Source organism: Eurytemora carolleeae, unplaced genomic scaffold (genome assembly GCF_000591075.1).
Source record: "Eurytemora carolleeae unplaced genomic scaffold, Eaff_2.0 scaffold1420, whole genome shotgun sequence".
Lineage (NCBI taxonomy): Eukaryota > Metazoa > Arthropoda > Copepoda > Calanoida > Temoridae > Eurytemora > Eurytemora carolleeae.
Genome location: NW_019397426.1, coordinates 6682 through 27054, shown reverse-complemented (window position 1 = coordinate 27054; position 20373 = coordinate 6682). Strand labels below are relative to the sequence as shown.

General features: G+C 30.2%; 1 long non-coding RNA gene across 1 annotated transcript; it reads left to right on the top strand.

Annotated features, from left to right (window-relative positions):
• The first annotated feature begins 1303 nt into the window (after positions 1–1303).
• On the top strand, positions 1304–3748 carry LOC111714225 (uncharacterized). The gene is made up of 4 exons (XR_002767915.1): positions 1304–1597; positions 2452–2666; positions 2726–2775; positions 3640–3748. It is a non-coding gene; the product is annotated as an uncharacterized LOC111714225 (long non-coding RNA).
• Positions 3749–20373: the final 16625 nt, after the last annotated feature.

Here is a 20373-nt window from a genome sequence, read left to right as displayed (position 1 = left end):
TGAGAATAATAATAATAGTAATAATTATTTTGACAAACATACAAAATGTTTTCTTAAAAGATTTCCAATAATAATAATAATAATAATAATAATAATAATAATAATAATAATAATAATAATAATAATAATAATAATAATAATAATAATAATGATAATAATAATAATAATAATAATAATAATAATAATAATAATAATAATAATAATAATAATAATAATAATAATAATAATAATAATAATAATAATAATAATAATAATAATAATAATAATAATAATAATAATAATAATAATAATAATAATAATAATAATAATAATAATAATAATAATAATAATAATAATAATAATAATAATAATAATAATAATAATAATAATAATAATAATAATAATAATAATAATAATAATAATAATAATAATAATAATAATAATAATAATAATAATAATAATAATAATAATAATAATAATAATAATAATAATAATAATAATAATAATAATAATAATAATAATAATAATAATAATAATAATAATAATAATAATAATAATAATAATAATAATAATAATAATAATAATAATAATAATAATAATAATAATAATAATAATAATAATAATAATAATAATAATAATAATAATAATAATAATAATAATAANGAGCTCACAAAATTGTATCAGCTAATTTTACTAATTAGAGGAGCTATTGGAGCTCACAAAATTGTATCAGCTAATTTTACTAACTAGAGGAGCTATTAGAGCTCACAAAATTGTATCAGCTAATTTTACTAATTAGAGGAGCTATTGGAGCTCACAAAATTGTATCAGCTAATTTTACATTCTCCTCCCGTTTAGTTCACAGTGAACTTTAATTCGATAATTTTTCTATTTTTTTATCTAAGTTGTCGAACCGAGTCAGCTAACTACTTAATATTTTATCTTATTTACAATTTTGGTTGATACTATTAAAATATACAATAAATTTATGATATAATCAGATTTCATCATTAGTGTTTTTTTAAATGTACTTTGTTCAGAAAGCTGTGGTTTTTGTCTCATTTTTTATGCTTTCCTTTTAAAGTGTTTTTTGTATGTTATGAGCCTCTGTTTTAGAATTTTCACATTCATTATCAGTCATTTTGGTTAAATTTCAATTTCTTTAAAAGTTTTTATTTTGGCGAAAAGATTTTTCTGAGCTAGTTGTAAAAAAATATTTACGTTTGTTATACCTAAAGTGGATCATTCATGACTTGCTTTAATTTTGTTTTTATCAGGATACAGTAGCATTTTCCTCAGGTTTACGTTTCCTCTCTGAGGTCATAGCAGTGTAAAAAAATGTCTAAAATAAAATGTATTGTTTTTGTGTCCTGCATTCTATTCTAGCTTCTCAAATTTAAATTTTTTACTTTTACACATTTATGGAGAGGGAATATTTAATTATTAACAAACTTTGGTTTTAAAATGATCCTTTAGAAGCCCTGTATACTGTGAACCTGGAAAGGGTATCAGCAGCCGGAACCTGGGAGCTCCGGGTACACGGAGAACCCTTGAGTAGGACGGAGAAACCTTCAACCGTGTCCTGTATCCTCTCCGATATACTAGAACTCAGCAGTAGGTCAGATAAATAGAAATTATGAATTACATTTTTAATAAAATCAATGAAGTTAATAAAACTGGGTCAATAAAAACTAGAAAAGTAAATAATGATATCGATAAAGTTTTCAAGAACAATTACAAAATCAATCTTTTTCCTTATTTGACCAACATTGTTAAAGTAAATCAAAGAGTTGCAAACTAAACTAAAGTCTATTTTATTGTTATTTAAAATCTGTTTTACACCTAACTTCATCAATAGAAAATCTAACCTACACACTCAGTGAACAAAATTGTGTACTCGACTCCCACCCTTAAACCTGTCATGGGTCCAATTACTTCTTTTAAACTAACGCTAAAAATATGCATGTTTTATACACTGAAATGTACATGACTAGAGCTACAAAAGGCCAAGGCATTGCGACTCTTAAAAGTGTACCCGGCCGGTCTAAAAAAATAATGCGTACTTTGCATAAAATTAATTAAGATTTACGAGAGTTATGAGGTCGCAAAGTTGAACCAATAATTTAGCATAACATAGCTTGATCCTTTCACTGAGTTTGGAGTGGTATCTATTTATATACTTTGATTGTCTGTCTGTCTATCTGTTTGTATCAAATAAACGTCAAAGCGGCTTAACCGATCCGGCCCAAATATTGTATGGGACCTCTGCCTCGCATGACCCCAGTAAAGGTTTATGGAGGATAAAAATTTCAAAAATTAGCTCAACAAAATTTTATTTTCATTGAATTTTGAAAATCCACGACATTTTTTTTAAAAATCCGCGAACTTTTTTTGTTTTTAGTTTACTATGTATACAAAGAGAAAATTTTCAATTTAAATAGTAATTCTAAATATAATATTTTGTTTATTCAGATCAAGATCCCCATCCCCTGATCCTAGATCTCCAAAGTATTCAGCTCCAAGTGGGAAGCAGAACACGACTCCACATAAGAACAAACGCTTATCCCTGGGAACCTTTCAAGATACTCTGGGTAGTATTGGAGCACTGGGATCCCTGGGTCAGGATAAGAAAGGGATTTCTCAGGTTCCTATTCTTCAGCTAGCAGACATGAAGCCTAAACTCATAGGTCAGAAATCTATAAAAAATAATAATATTTAAAAAATTTAATTTTAACTATTTTTGAAGGTCGGGCCGACTTCAGATTTCGAGGATCAATTTCTTTAAACTCTCCTGTGGTAAGTTCTAATTTTATTGTATATTAGGAACATCAGCTTAATTTAAATATAATGCAAGTAAACAAACTATCTTAAAAGTTATATCTTGTAATAAATATCCCCGAGTACTATATCAGGGAAACCTGATATCTATATTCCTGCTAATAACTATTATCATCATTTTATGCATATCTCGTAACCCAATTTGACCTGTAACCTTATGTTTTAATAAATAGTTAAATCTAGCGTTGAATAGACCTGGCTTACACCTTAGGTAGAGAAGACAGAAATACAGTGCGTTTTCTGTAATTAAGATTAACTCGGAAATTTGGCATTTTGTGACAATTCTATACATTGTTAGTTGGTTAATTAAATTACAATGTTTTAATGATGTGCAGTCTTTGAAGTTAATTGAATTTCCTTGTATATATATTTATTTTATGCATAAGAAAAAAATGGATATGGAATTTTAAAGTTGGAATTAAAATATGAAGGTCATTAAAATCTCAACCTTGCCGTTAACCCTGTGTAGAGCTAAATCAACATAATCAAATATTGAGTAGCAATCTCTGTTTGAATGTCTGCTTGTCTGTATGTCCGATCATAACTCATTTAACTCCATGACCGATGTCATCAAATTTTAATCGGGGAAATCGTTAAAACCACGGGAAGGTTCTTAGCTAGGTTAGAAAAATTGTTTAAATGTCCATTTTATAGTCATTCTTTGATTAATGCACACAATAAATGACAGAGATTTGTAAATTGAATTGAAAAAAAAGACGGTTCGACTTACGGTGACATTGTTCAATCAGTGAACCGTTGGTTCTCAAACCACACTAACAATCTTGGCTAAACTATAAGTATAAATAAATATACATAATTTAGACCCTGAGCAAAGAAGATTACGGTTCCATCCTAACCTCAATTATAATAAAAGAGTCCAACCTTGACTGGGACGGAAATATAAGCAACAGTTCCAGGTAAATATTAAAGAAGAATACGTGGCATTCACAACGGACCGCGCGTTTTAATCCTATTTAACCTGACGTCTGTTTTACGGCTGCCTGGGAAAGGGGTCAAATTGACGACCCCCCCCCCCTTTATTTTCATATTGTGATACAAATCTATAAAATTTGATACGTTTTTGAAAGACCTTGGTCTCTACCTCAATAATCTGAAAATAGTTTGGCAAATTTACAAAATCAAAATATTTATTGCGAAATCTAGTTATTAAGCAAAAAATGTAAAAATTGCAACAAATTACATATTTTTGAAATGCCTTTACCCAACGACTTAACTTTGTAAAACCTAAATGTGTATTTAAGAAAAAATGAAATTGTGCAAATTCCTTTTAAAGGCGTCTGTGCAAAAATCTGTGCAAAATAATTCTTTGCAAAATTTGTGCAATCTGCTTGCTTTTGCTATAGGCTTTCCAAAGAGCTATAAAATGTTGAAATCCAATGACGGAAAGTAGGTCTTATTATAGATTTAGTTTGGTTTAGTTAAAATAAGCCACTTAGGCAGTATGAAGGAGCATGTATAAAAACTTTAAGTTGAGAGGCATGTGCTAGTTAGAAAAATCAGAAAATTTGAGATTCCTACAGGGTGTCCCACGAAACTTGACAATAGCAAGACGACTTGAAAGTTGTCTTTAATCTTGGAATTTATTTGTGACATTCAGTCGTAAATATACTTTAATATACATGATTCTTGAAACAATAACCATAAAACCATAGAGAATAAAATTTATATTAGAGGGGAATTTAAAGAATCTCTCGGTATGCATTTTTTCAGTCCCTTTCAGCCTGAAAGGGAGTTCAAAGTGTACAAATCATGTAAATGTTCACAAATTATATGCAGTAGAGTTCATTAATACAGTATGTTCCCTAGACTATCCATTTCAATTTCGAATTTTTAAACTGTTAAATAAACTTTATAATGAATTAGGTGAATAAAAAACATCATTTTATTTATAGTTATAATGGAAAATCATCGTTTGTAAAGTGGAAGGCATAGAGTCTATGTGAAATGATCATTGGTCAATTATGAAACCAGCCTATTTCAAAATTTGGTTTTCTTTTAACAATAATTTTAGATTTTCTATAAAATGATATTCCAGGGCCCAAAAGGTTATATAGCATAAATATGTGAAGTACGCCTGCAGTATGGAAACAGTACAACAAAATGGCCGTTTTACACTTTTTTCTAGTAAATTCCCCTCTAATATATATTCTATTCTCTATGCATAAAACTCTCCTAGTCCTGGCATTTCCAAAATTTGATCCGCTTTTTTGTGCTGTAAATATTATCGGAGTTTGATCAGATTTCAATTTTGTTAAATAAAACCAAAATTGTTGAAATCTGAACGAAACTCTTCATATCTTGGCTAATATTGAAAGCGCAAAAAAGGCAACAAACATTTTAAAAATGTCAGGACTATAGGGGTATTTTGTTATTTCCGTCTCTAGAATTTTACTTTTAAAATAAGATTGACAAATAAAAGCAGTAAATTATACCTAAAATCAAAGACGACCTTCAAGTAGCCTTGCTACTGTTATGTTTCGTGGGACACCCTCNAATGAGACTTTAGGGCTCCTAATTATACAAATTCTTGTCCATGCACAGGTAGTGATGTACTTATATTTTAGCTGACTCGGTTAAATGAGACTTTAGGGCTCCTAATTATACAAATTCTTGTCCATGCCCAGGTAGTGATGTACTTATATTTTAGCTGACTCGGTTAAATGAGACTTTAGGGCTCCTAATTATACAAATTCTTGTCCATGCACAGGTAGTGATGTACTTATATTTTAGCTGACTCAGTTAAATGAGACTTTAGGGCTCCTAATTATACAAATTCTTGTCCATGCACAGGTAGTGATATTTTTCCTTAGGTCAAAGTTTTGAATAGGGTAAGAAGGACAACTGTTTTTCAAAAATATGTAATTTTAACATATAATTTTCTTACCATATAACAAATTTTGACACTAACAGAAAATATATGCAAAAAGAACAATCCAAAAATAACAGTGATAAAAATATTGTTTTTAAATTGGTTTTTGTTTGTGTTTAGGATAAAAAAATGCAAATTTCTATAAAAAGCAAACTTTTACAGATTACAGAATTCTTAGAATTTTTATTAATTTGCAAAATCTCACCTGAGCACTGTACCCCCCCCCCCCTTGTAAACATTAAGTCTCTGACATGCCATGAGAATTTCACTAAAATGGACTAGTTCACTTGGCGCACTCTTCTATTTTGCCTGGTACTATTTGTACATGTACTTTACAGCTTGCTCTAACTGGTTAGATGTCGTCCCAGTTCTTGAAATGAACTGGACTTAACAGTGATGCCAATGGTGAACATTGAAGGTCCAAAAATTTTTACCCGACATCTTAGCCGTCGTATCTTAATTTTTGGTTCAAATGTTCCATGGGCCACAAATCAATCATTCAAAACCCTCATGAACGAAATTGGCTAAAAAAATAATATGGAGGCTATTTTAAGAAAAAAATATAACTTCTACAAACTTTAAAGTGATTCTTTACGTGACCTTATTTCATTTTTTGATTAATATTAATAAATAGAAAAAAAATAACTTTATTTTACCGATGATTAATGAGGTCGGATGATCAATTTGTGGGGCTCGGCCGAGATTTTGCTAACTTCCTGGGCTGCGACAGAAACTTATATGGGGTGGAGGGTCGTACAAAATCTCTTCACATAAATTGGTATGAAAAGGAAACCCTGCTCAGGAAAAATTCGGGCTGGACTGCAGGGACAAACAGTTAAATTCATTCTTTTTTGCCGGATTTTTTAAACCAACCATGTTCTAGCTGTATGCGCTCTACTAACTTGAAAACTTTAAACAAACTAAAAAGCGTTCATTTGATTTTAAACTGCAGCATTTTCTGTCACCAAGGTCGGACTATTTTTTCATAAATCTTTTTTTTTCTAATAATTTTATCTAAATTCAAAGGCTCAAAAACATTTATTTTTAAATGGTGGTCCTGGATTTGTCTTTTCAGTTTCCGATTTGAAAAATTTCTTAAAGTTTTAAATCGCCTTTCTACTGTGGGACCCTAACAAAGTGTACTGTGCGTAGAGAGAGAGAGTGAGATCAATATACGAAGACATAGATAGATAGTTAATGAAATAGATAGATTGTTAACAAATAGATAGATAGTTAATGAAATATAGACGGATAATTATTAAAACAGATAGATGTTATTAAAAAAGATAGAAAAAGCCAAAAAAGATGGATATTTAATGAAATAGATGGATAGTTAATAAAATATAGATAGTTATTGAGAGTTTATGAAATATATAGATAGACGGATAATTATTAAAATAATCGATAGAATTATTAAAAAAAGATAGATGAAGAAAGCCAAAAAAAAGATGGATAGTTAATGAAATAGATGGATAGTTAATAAAATAGATAGATAGTTAATAAAATGATTTATTGTTAACAAATAGATAGTTAATAAAATATAATTTTTAAAATAGATAGATGTTATTAAGAAAGATAGATACAGCCAAATAAATTGTCAAGTTCAATAGATGGCAACAGAAAATTCGACCAACTGCGCACAACGTATGGTTTCCATTTTTCCGGAAAAAAATTTCCATTTTGGAAATGGAATGATCCGGAAATTTGTTGCGTAAACCGGAATTCCGGGATAATTCCGGATCAAATGGAAACCGGAAATTTTTCCGGTTTACGGAATGGAAACCGTAAAATTTCCAGTTTCCATTTCGTAAACCGGAAATTTTTCCGGTTTACGTCACGTAAACCGTAAAATTTCCAGTTTCCATTTCGTAAACGGCAAATTTTATTACAATGTTAGACATAGAAAGCAATGTTAAAACATTAAAAGTTAAAACTTATTAGTTGACATACATTAAATACGCATTTAGTTCTACAATTATATATTCACAAATATTTCACTATAGATAATTATGACTATTTTACAGTTACAGTTTTCACTTTCCCCACAATATTGTTTGACAAATTAGTTTTTATTTTTCAAGAGGATCATCGGATAGTTTTTTGAAAATTCAGACTTCTAATTGTTTTAAACACAGGCCGTCCTATACTCATACAATATACAAATTTTACAAAAAATCAGTTTGATTTCTCTGCCTTAAAAGTAACGACGTTTTGCATTGGTGGGTTAAATAATGACTAAAGTATACACATCATATCATCATACACAAAAAAAACAAAAACAATAATAAAAAAACAAAAAATATTTTTAATAATTTATTAAAAAATAGATTGACCTTTTTCCATCAAATTTCTTATCATATGATGACCGAGTTTGTTCACTACTATAAGTGCTTTATTCTTTGTCAAACAGGATTTTCACAAAAAGGTTAATAATGCCTGTGGGAACACATGGATTTTATTAGTCTCGTCAATTGAGCCACACTTTCTTCTTCTTTTTGTACTTTAAATCTTGACGTCACTGGGTGTGGACGGCATCCAGGCACAAAACAAGTTCTTCGCCTACCCCCTAAATGAAAAAAAGATAATCAATAAAAACCAAAAAATTTCATTTAATTCATAATAATGTAATGCTGACTTAGTACTTGTCCAAAGTATACCTTTAAAGTACTCCCCCCCCCCCCCTCCTCCCCACCTTGATCGATTTTGAAAATTTAAAAAAAATCTGTCGTTTTTTGTTGTTAAAACAAAAATACAAACAAATCACACAGACTTATTTTTGGCTTATAAATAAACATCGGACCAACAGCTTACTTAAAAAAATGTACAAAAATGTGTCAATTTTAGGTTATGTATGAACAATGGAAAATAATATGTAAAAAATCTAAATTTTGAAAAATACGGGAAATTGATTTGGGAAGTACTTCATACTTAAAGAAGTAATTATAATATAAACAGAATGTCTTGAAATATCTGAAATATAGAGCTTTCTAATGTTACCATGATTGTGAAAATTTAAATAAAATTGTTTCCTCAGTACCCAATACTCCTACTGCAAATTTTTGTTTGGACACCCTGTATATAATATATATCCACATAGATTTTCTATTAATTTCATGATTTAAGCACTTTTTAAAATTTTATATATTTCTTAAGTGTTCCCAAAAATTGTAAAATACGACATTTGTGAGAAAAAATTGAATATCCTGAGAAGACGACATTTCATTACAAAATTACCTTTTCTTGTTGCCTGTATTTTCCCCATATCTGGGGGTTATCCTCGATTGACCTTTCTAGAGCACTATCCCGAATATATCATTAAACATATCTGAAATATGTTTTAACGTTATACTTTCCAATTACAATGTTAAAGGGCCATGGACAAAATTAGTTTCAACCCTGTTATTTAGTCAATAGAACGTTAAATGATGAAGTGTAAAAACAGAAAAAAAAGAATAAAAGAATATATAAAATTGCACTGATTTCACTAAAAGATTAGCACTTTAGTTTTACATCATCACTTATATTTATAGTTTTTTCAGACACAGAATTTGAGTTGACACTTATGACATAAATACGTGCTGCCATCTATTGTATACTTGACAACCTATTTGGGCCAAACTAGAGTCTAGAAAGAGAAGATGCTCACAGATAGAGCCACAAAGATGGGCGAGAAGCGCCCTAAATGCCTACTAACTAATACATAATTCAAATGCTTAAATAAACTACTAGGGGGAGAGGAAACAACTCAGCGATTTGTGAATACATTTAATATTTACAAAAATGTTGACAACATGATATTTAGGTAGCATGTGAATACGGATACGATTTTTGGAAAACTGTAACTTTTCCATTCCTGGAGGTTGAATAAGTAACTATAACTTTTATAAAAAAAACCTTTCTTATATTTTTCATTTTCTTGAATATTTTGTCTCTATACTTGTGAAATTTTATTATTTTATTTCCCTATTTTATTTTAAAAGTCGTCTTCTTTCTCTATATTTTATTATTTTAAATATCGTCTTATTTCTCTATCTTTCTTATTTTATATGACTATTTCTAATTGTGGATTACTAATCCTACCGTTTGGCGCATTTCAGCCGAGAGATCGAACTGGAGATAGATGAATCCGGACCTAGCACTCCTCTTTAACATCAACCGTTGTACAACACGTTCAACTTTTATGTACAATATGATACAACAGTCTTAAACTTTGTACAATGCTTTCAAATGTGTACGGGTGTTATTGAATGCAAATCTGGTGTTTCATAAAAAATGAACCTGAGCTGAAAACTTTTGAATGGGATATCCTTAATCCTGATCGGATAATTAATCTGGAGATTAAAAATGAAAGGACAAAAAGCAATATTTAATCTCGAGATTAAGAAAAAGAGTGGATTAAGCCTTAATCCCGATATCCACTATTCTAAAGTTTTCAGCTCTGTTCTTTTGATTAAAGGAATTGTCAGCGTAATTTCAATTGACCCTATAATTTAGTAGAGTGGCACGTCCAAATCACAACGGTACCCTTTAAACCTTTTCTAATCAAGGAAAGAGGAGATATACTTATTTTTTTTAGCTGCAAATATTTTTTCAATGGTGGCTTCTCTGTTGCGGATTTACGTTTTAAAAACAATATAGAAAGTTTTCAGAATTAAACACTTTTTCAAAAAATAAATGATATCTTGCCCATTTTTACTCAGATTCAGGTTTAAAGATATCCATTGAGAATAATACATGCTACTCTATAGAATTTTATAAAAATAAAATTTTTTTTTTTGATTTCTTGCACAAAAAAAGTTTTCAAAAAGCTTTTTAAAGTAAATTAGTAATTTTATTGCTAAACAAATTTGATTTATTTTTTTGACAAAATATTTTGTATTTTTACACTGTGCAGTGTGCAGTTCCATAATATTTTCTGCTAAAAGGCCTTTAATGCTCAACATTAACATTCTTTCAATGCACTTATATTTATTTGTTTAGTAGCCAACTACAGGGTGTCCCAATAAACATGGGAATTGAGAGACAACTTAAATATCGTCTTTGAACTCGATAATTAATAAAAACAGATATTGAACTTCTAATGAACTTTCCAAGATAAAGCCTACTTTCTTTGTATTTTTAATATGGACGTAGATATTAAATATAATTCAATTTTGAAGGTGAAAAAATGGTAGACCACATTTTGGAAATCCCAAGACTAGCAGTTTATAGTGTTTAATGTTTTAACTATGATACACAATTATGTTTACGAAATAATCCTGCTTGGAACACCCTGTATAGTTCTAAAATTGTATTAACCCGGTTATCGTAATGTTTAATTTTGACAAAATACATATTCTTCCATTATCTATCCTTGTATTTTCACTGCAGTAGAAATTAACCCCTTCACTTTCTATCATTGTGGATTCAAGGTAAGTTTTTTATAGAAAAATTCATTTATTACTTTTTTTTTAAATGACTTAATATTCGCCACTTTTCAAATGACATGATATTCGCCACTTTTCACCAGAACATTACTATTAGTCAAGGTTGTATAATAAGATTGGTTAATTTCGTAGCGCTCCAATGTACGGAAATTGTTGTTTCCTAAGATTGTTCTTACATTAGAGCCCATCGAGAGTAACCAACCTTATTACACAAGCTTGCTATTAGTAGTACATGTTAAGATATTAAAAAGCATAAACAAATAAGTATTCCGATTAAAAAAAAAACACTAGAAGAAAGGATATATATATTTTTCTAATGTTTTCTTTTTCTTCTCGACTTTTGTGTATTTTGATTGATTATGTTTAGTAAAAATGTTCTTCCTAATGTTTAGGACCAAAAAAGTTCTGAAAACTTGTTTATGACCAATTACAGAGCTTTACTGTATTTAAGTATTTTTTTAGAACCAAGACATTTCTGTACAAAAGTACATTTAGGACCGATACAGAGCTGTACATGAGTACATGTAGAGGACCAATACAGTCCTGTATTCAAGTACATGTCTAGGAACAATACGGTGCTGTATATTAAGTACATGTTTAGGACCAATACAGTTCTGTACATAAATACATGTTTAAGTCCAATACAGTGTTGTACATAAATACATGTTTAGGACCAATAAAGTGCTGTACATAATTACATGTTTAGGACCAATACAGTGCTGTACATAATTACATATTTAACGCCAATACAGTACTGTACATAAATACATGTTTAGGACCAATGCAGTACTGTACATAATTACATATTTAGGACCAATACAGTACTGTACATAAATACATGTTTAGGACCAATACAGTACTGTACATAATTACATATTTAGGACCAATACAGTACTGTACATAAATACATGTTTAGGACCAATACAGTACTGTACATAATTACATATTTAGGACCAATACAGTACTGTACATAAATACATGTTTAGGACCAATACAGTACTGTACATAATTACATATTTAGGACCAATACAGTACTGTACATAAATACATGTTTAGGACCAATACAGTACTGTACATAATTACATATTTAGGACCAATACAGTACTGTACATAAATACATGTTTAGGACCAATACAGTACTGTACATAATTACATATTTAGGACCAATACAGTACTGTACATAAATACATGTTTAGGACCAATACAGTACTGTACATAATTACATATTTAGGACCAATACAGTACTGTACATAAATACATGTTTAGGACCAATACAGTACTGTACATAANACTACTCGTTATTCAAGCTTAATTATAATTGACGACATTGTTCTGCAATTTCTTTGACTGCAGTCATGCTGTATGTCTGTACCAAAAGAGTGTGCTTGTGTAATAACGAACTCGTCTGCATAGCAGTGCGACTGCCTTAATCATGCCAGACTAGAGTCATTTCCTTTCCCTTTAATCTTATTCCCTGGAATTTGATCTGAATACATACAAGTGTTATTCAGCATACATATTAGTGCGAAAATGTGCGATAACATATTTCTTAAATTTCTTTTTTAGCGGAGAGAATTGTATTTTTGATTTTACACAGAAAAACATCCATTTAACGCATATAAGAATACTAGTGTTATACAACATACATAACTTTGGGAGATAACCTTTTTTTGGAATATTTCTGAAACTTTTATAATCGAGGGAAAGTTTTTCCATGCTTTTACATTGAGAAGCATCCATGTACTGGCAAGAATTAGAGCCTATATTTGTTTACGCAACAAGTACGGGATAATTCAATAATAGCTACAAAGTTTTTTACGCTTGTTTCAACCAATTTTTGAAACGGAAGGAAAAATTTGTCTGGAAATATGTCAATACAGACAGGATGTTCTTCATTGTAGTTGGTTTTATATCCCCGCTAAAGCAAAGTGCTATCACAAAAAAATTTCTTTTTTCAATTTTAAATTGCTTGATCGATTTGTAGCTTGATTGATTGATTATTTCTATTTAAGATTGCTTGATCGAGTTGTTGCTTAATAGATTGATTATTTCTATTTTAGATTGATTTGAAATAAATAAATTTTGAAATATTTTTCAATCGTAATAGTGTAAATACTTTTGAAATCCAGGGGTTTCCACTCTGTTCATGTGTTACTTAACTCTTGTATGCCGATGTCATTAGCGCCTGATCCAATCAGGGTTCAGTTACGTGTTTGTTGTCTATTCTGAACCAATAGAGATTGTATGGTGGTAACATCTATCTTTTTATCTATCTCATTATCCAATTAGAGATATGATTCCTTTAATCGGCGCTAACAGTAAATGGAAATATTTACTTCTAATTGAACTATAGTGACTTGTGTATGTGAGAATGCACATCTTCATCCATATCTACAGTATGTCGAACCTACAGTCATTTTCTAAAAATACTAGATTATTACTTCAATTTCCAAGCTTTCCAACAAATCTGTTACAAACGGTAATTTCAATTATCATATTTATTTTTAATAAAAAAAAGTCTTTCAATTTTAACACTTTGGATGCTTTGGCCCTGTAGTAAAGTATCAAAATCAACATTTGCAAACATCAAAAGCAACAAGCAATCAAATTTGATGTCTTACACACTCTTTTTTTGAGAAAATATTAACTTTCCAGTCAAGTTATGTCTCAACAAGAAGTAGGAAGCAATGCTTTTCCCTGTCCTTTTCAGATGGATTTAACGCCAAAAATATTTCCTCATCGGTTGTAAAACAAGATGAAAGAAATCCTTCATTTTTCTGGTAAAAAATCATTTTTGATGCTTTTAAGAAAAAACCTTAGAAAGGGCAAGTTTTGGCAAGAAAGGAAGAAGATGCCATTCCCCTCCCCTCCCCCCTCCCTCCTTTTTTGGATAGAATGACTCAGGATATCCAAATTGCTAAATTTCTTAACAGTTTGCTGAAAATGGCAAATAGTTAATGGCCTCAAATTAGAAATCAACGGCTGTACTTCACATTAAAAAAAAGAAAAAATGAGGGAAATTGAAATCTTACTATAAACAGTAAAAGTATTGATATTGAATGCTTACTTTGACATTCTTTTCGTCACTGAATTCCCATGTTTATTGGGACACCCTGTATATTTCCTCTTAGTTTAGTTCAGCATTATTTTAGATGATATCCATTCCAAACAAATTTTTTAATTATTATTATATGCTTCAATTTGTGCTTATTTATGCGTAGACGATTGAGGGACAACTTTTAACATATACAATAAACGATTTAAAGTATTTCACAAAAACCAGAGGTATTTGATTACTTTAATACAATGAAGACGATTTTTTATTCATAATACTAGACATAAATGAAGACATTCCGAAAAATGCTTCGCCGCAGAATTCATCTGGAATTTTGGTACCTTAAGACTTCCCCTTCTTGTATACATCCTTGAAATCATCTCTGGATTGTTTGACATTGAGAATTAGAGAGTAAGTTGGGAGATATTGAGAATAATAGTTAGTAAGGAGATATTGAGAATTAGAGAGTTAGTATAGGAGATATCGAGAATTATAGTGTTAATAAGGAGATATTGAGAATAATAGAGTTAATAAGGAGATATTGAGAATTTGCCTGTCTGACTGTAGATACGGCCTGAAAAAAGTCTTTTTGATGTGATTTTTAGGGATTTCACATCAAAATTCCTATTTTACGCAGTACTTAAACACTTAACTTTCGTACAGTTCACTTATGGCATTATTTTTTGCTAAAACATGTCTTAAGACTGTGAAGGACAAAATTTGGAGACCCTGCCATTAACAGTTAAAAAATATCGCAAAAAAAACAGAATCAGCATATCAAATCACGAAACTAAAAATACATTTGTTTTTAGACCTCAAAAAGCACTTTATTTCTTTAATATCTTCTAAATGGATTTACTCTAAATTCCCTAGATGACATTTCCCAAAAATTGAGATATTCATTGTTCAGACCTTTCTTCAAACCGTTTGTTAACAGTTATCAGACAAGATTTTCAGGGATTCCTGCGTTTTTAGCTTAAAACTAAAGGGTCCATTTTGTTAAAGGTAATTTTTATGTTACTTCTAAAAGTTACTGTTTGTTGACTATATCTCAATTATATTAACCTCATTAATGGTAAATATTTCAGGAGACATTTAATCATTTCACATAAAAATATCGCAAAAAAAAACAAAGAGCACAATTCAAAGCATCACAATACATTAAATCATTTTAAATTTTTTTTTAAAGTTTCACGCATTCGTTACTAAAATAGTCACAGTCATTGTAAAAATCTATTTATTTGTTCTTTTTAACTATCCCTTCTACTTTTAATCATGAATGGTTATTTTTATTCATTAATGAAATATTATTCAGTTCGGTAGCTGAACGTTTCCCAGAACTAATAATATGTTCCAGTAAGGAATACCGCAATTTCAATTTGTTGTTAATATATAAGCTTCACCCCCTGGTCACTTTCACGAGAATGTATTGAGACAGATACTCTCCAGTTATACATGTATATTGTAAATCCAAGGATCTAAGTGCATCTAAACACAGCTGAAGTATCTGCAGTAGTCCTTTATCTGTAAGTTGATAACATCAGTTTATCTTCAGGTTCTCTAAACAAGGCAGGGTTCCCTTGTATTCAGACAGATTCTCTGCAGTTATATTTGTGTACTGTATATCCAGGGATCTGAGTTTACTTCCACAAAGCTGTAGTATCTGCAGCAGTCCTTTGTTTGTAAGTTGTTTACAGGAACTCATGTTCAGGTTCTCTAAACAAGGCAGGGCTCCCTTGTATTCAGACAGATTCTCTCCAGTTATATTTGTACTTGATATATCCAGGGATCTAAGTGTACTTCCACAAAGCTGTAGTATCTGCTGCAGTCCTTTGTTTGTGAGTTGATAACAGCTGCTCATGTCCAATGTATTTAAACAAGGCAGGGCTCCCTTGTATTCAGACAAATTTTCTCCTGTTACATTTGTTTTCCATATAACCAGGGATTTAAGTGTACTTCCACAAAGCTGAAGTATCTGCAGTAGTCCTTTGTTTGTAAGCTGTCTACAGGCATACATGTTTAGGTTCTCTATACAAGGCAGGGTTCCCTTGTATTCAGACAGATTTTCTCCAGTTATATGTGTATACCCTATACAGGAACCCTCACCTTTCTCTGCCAGGAACTCCAACCTTTCTAAATCTAATTTTTGTAAAACTTTTCAAGTTAAATTTTTTGATTAAAGACTGATTGTACGGGAGACCGACTGAAAACAGTTTCGGCTAGTTCCGTCTCCCTGCCATAAACTGTAATTTCAACTAATGTTAATTATAAATATCCATTTTTACATGTATAGTTTGTGGCTAAATATATAATTTGATTTGATTTGATTTGATATCTAGTATTCTAAGTGTACTTCCACAAAGCTGAAGTATCTGCTGCAGTCCTTTGTTTGTAAGTTGTTCACAGCCACTCATGTTCAGGTTCTCTAAACAAGGCAGGGTTCCCTTGTATTTAATCAATATTTCACCAGTAATAATCGAATTCTTTAAGGTCAGAGATTTAAGAGTACTCCCACACTGTTCCAATATTTGTAGAAACCAGTTATTATTAAGACCCTCATTCATAGTTCTATTACAATTCAGCTGTAGAGTTTGGAGTTGTTTTGAAACTATGTTCACATTTATTCCAGAAATAAATTCAATCCATCTTCCAATAATCAAGGAAGACAAGGAAGGTAGAGACAAAATTCCATTCAATCCAGTTGAAGTCAATTTACTATTTTGCCAGGTATTTTCTTTTCCAAGTTGAAACATGAGAATTTCAGGATGTTTCTTCACAAGATACTCAACACCATCATCTCTAGCATCTACTGCTTCAAATCCTGGAAATGTAAAAGAGTAAGTAATTTATTTAGAAAACATTACAAAACAAATACAAAATTAGATGTTTTAGAAGGAGATATTTATAAACTTGAAATTGATATAATTGAAATAAGAATTGCAGATTTTTAAAAATATTAAATCTAGGGTTAGTACACTCATCAGAGGGAGAAGAGAAGTAATCATCTTTCCATTATCTCTGCTTTGTTCAGGTTTACACCTACTAGCTATCCCCTCTTCTTTATCCATGGTTATCCTGAAGTAATAACATATTTATTTATTTATAAGAAAGAGCACTTTTCTTTTCTGCGCCCATTTTATAAAAAAATATGACTTATGTTTTAACGGTATGCATTGACAAAATGTTGTAAGAAATGTTTTGTTTCTTAATTCCTTGTAAATCTATATATAAATTTGGCTTGTCTGTCTGTCTGTTTGTCTGTCTGTTTGTATCCAATAAACGTCAAAACGGCTGAACCGATCGGGCCCAAATTTTTTGTGGGACATCACGTGACCACAGGGAAGGTTTATGAATGATCGAAATTTCAAATATTTGTCTCCATCAAAATTCGATCTTCATTAAATTTTTGAAAATTTTGAAAATCCACGAAATTTTTTGTGAAAATCCGCGAATTATTTTTGTTTTGTTTTACTATGTACACAAAGAGAACATGTTCACAATTAATTTAGAAGATGGGCGCGAAGCGCCCTCTAAGGCTAGTTATATTATATTTTAAGAAAGTGTGTATTATTTATCTTTTTCTAGTATAATTTAAAATAACTAATATTTCAATTAAACCAAAGAAAAATTAAAATTAAAATCATTTTGAATATAAATGAAAGGAAAATGTTAGAATAAAGAAATGTTTTTAAGAACAAAATACTTATGTTTGTTTCTAAAAAATAAATTTTAATTAATTTTGAATTTTCAGTCAAGGAGTAAACTATTTTATCAAAAAGTTTCCATTTTTTTAGTTTAACAGCATTGCTTTAAAACATATAAAAACAATATTACTATCTCATTAGCAGAACCGACATCTGCTTCATACATTTTATCCAAGTTTAACAAATAAAGAAAATACTTTAAATCTTATTAAAACAATATAACTATCTCATTGGCAGAACCAACACCTGCTTCCAACATTTTATCCAAGTTTAACAAATAAAGAAAATACTTTAAAATAAAAATACCTGATCAAGGAAATGGTATTATGCTGTACACAATTTTATTATTTAAACAGTTGAACCATTTATCTCTGAAATTGAAAATAATTTAGTTAAGAACAATATTGAAAAAGCATTTAATTGAAATATTTAATGTGCCTAATATTAAAACATGTTCAATATAAAGGTTAAAACTGCAGGAAACAAAAGTAATATGTAAACTGTTGGTTTTCAGAAAAAATCTTAATATCAACTTAAAACAAACTTATTTCACATCCAACAATTTTAACACATTTAAAATTGGGTATTTTTAAATTTGTAGTTTTTATAGATAAAATAAGAAATGGAATGTTTTAAAATAATTCCAGGCATATATTTTAATGAAATTTTAAAAATGTTTCTTTTTTGATTTGGAAAAAATAAATATTTTTTAATGAAAATTAAATCATTTTTAGGGGAAATTAGATAAATTTAAGATAAAAATATCAGAGATGGAGATGAAGAACTTGCCAGTTGCTGTAGAAAATTTACCACATGAAATCTTTCAAAATATATACCCCTTGATGCATAAAGAGACTGTATCTACCCCTTGATGCATAAAGAGACTGTAAATACCCCTTGATGCATAAAGGGACTGTATATACCCCTTGATGCATAAAGGGACTGTATATACCCATTGATGCATAAAGGGACTGTATGTACCCCTTGATGCATAAAGGGACTGTATATACCCCTTGATGCATAAAGGGACTGTATATACCCCTTGATGCATAAAGGGACTGTATATACCCCTTGATGCATAAAGGGACTGTATATACCCCTTGATGCATAAAGGGACTGTATATACCCCTTGATGCATAAAGGGACTGTATATACCCCTTGATTTATAAACGGACTGTATGTACCTCTTGATGCATAAAGGGACTGTCTGTACCCCTTGATGCATAAAAAGACTGTATATACCCCTTTATGCATAAAGGGACTGTATATACCCCTTGATGCATAAAGGGACTGTATATACCCCTTGATGCATAAAGGGACTGTATATACCCATTGATGCATAAAGGGACTGTATAATTCCCTTGATGCATAAAAGGACTGTATATACCCCTTTAAAGTTGAGTTTTAGTTTGCTTAAAGATCGTAGGTTTGAAAAAAAATTACTGTGGGACATATTTTTTTTAATTTTCGAGAAAATTAGCTATTAGGAGGGGGGGGGTCGCCTCGCCCCCATGCTCCCCCTAGTTGCACGCCTGGACATGCACAGAGTATGTAATTCACATTTTTCTACAGAACTGTTGCAGAGTATGTTACACTATACAGGGTTACCCACAAAGGATGATACTTCAGAGATGAATTAGAGAACTTACACCATGTATGTTTCCTTATATTTATGAATCCTGGCAAATATCATATTTAAGGCAGAAGACTTGATTCAATCTTGAAGTAGTCATATTTAAAGAGTTTAGGGTCGTCTTTACAGTCTCATCCTTTGTATGTAATCCCTGTGTTTATGTAATTTGTAATTAAAATGATTAAAGTCAGTCTAAACTGTCATTTCGTTTAAATCAATGCTTGGTCCTTGACAAAGGTAAGTGCACCAAATGATGCAATTTATGCACCAGTTGGAAATAATCGCCAAGAAAGTTCTCTGAACAAAGTTGTCGGTTTCACACCAAAATGTCCTCGAAAATTAAGTCCTGTTATTGTTAAAAATGCACGTACTAACATGGAAAAAGTCCATGTTTAAAAAAATGTAATATTTTCGGGAAAAAAATTCCAGGAATCCAAAAACCCAGGACTTTATTTCCAGCTTCATTTTGTCTTAGGACATCGGGAAATTGACACTTTTTTATCAAAGTTTTATATTTTTAGGTTTTTTTCCCAGAAATTTTTTTCCCGCGTCTTTGCATAGATTTTATTTTTTACACAGTACTGCACAACATATGTATTTTTATTGCATTGTACATAGTATGTATTTTACTGTGCAGTGTGCATAGTTCTTATTTCACCGTTCTGTGTACAAAGGATATTAGAATACATATCATTATATGGGAGTCATAATTTTTTTTGATAATATTCTTAAGCCCTTAAATATCCAGGACAGCATTTGATTTATTAAACTCGCTTTTCTGTGGCAATTGCCATTATATAGATTGAGAATACAACATTATAAAAACTCTTGCTATGTTTTTATATATC